Genomic DNA, 457 nt, shown 5'->3' with positions numbered 1-457 from the left:
TGGTAGCCTTTTACAATCTAGGCAAATGGTATATACTCATATAAGAATTCTTAAATCTCACTGTACATGTAATTTTGGACCAGTTTAGCAAGTTATCTAGCTGAGGGATATATAAATTGCTCTTATTAATCTATGTTTTACCACAGAATTATATTTTCATGCAAAAAAAAAGCCTTTTTTTCAATTTCAAGAAAAAGGGGGGATAATTTCTCATTTATGTCTTAAGTTTGGACTAATGTATTGTTCTTTAATGAAGAACCTCTGATAAAAATATGACTATTAGTAAGCACATAGCTTTCCTAATAGAAATTAATAAATAAAACAATGATATTGAGAATAAAAAAAATAATATTGGCCAATGGTAATATACATATGCAGTTTCTTTGAATAACCCATATGTTACTACCAGTCCAATTTGAGCTTTAAATAATAAAATAGTATTTGGACTAAGGCTTTA

The sequence above is a fragment of the Mytilus edulis genome, chromosome 5 (assembly GCF_963676685.1).
Source record: "Mytilus edulis chromosome 5, xbMytEdul2.2, whole genome shotgun sequence".
NCBI classification, from domain to species: domain Eukaryota; kingdom Metazoa; phylum Mollusca; class Bivalvia; order Mytilida; family Mytilidae; genus Mytilus; species Mytilus edulis.
Note: the sequence above shows the minus strand (reverse complement) of the source record.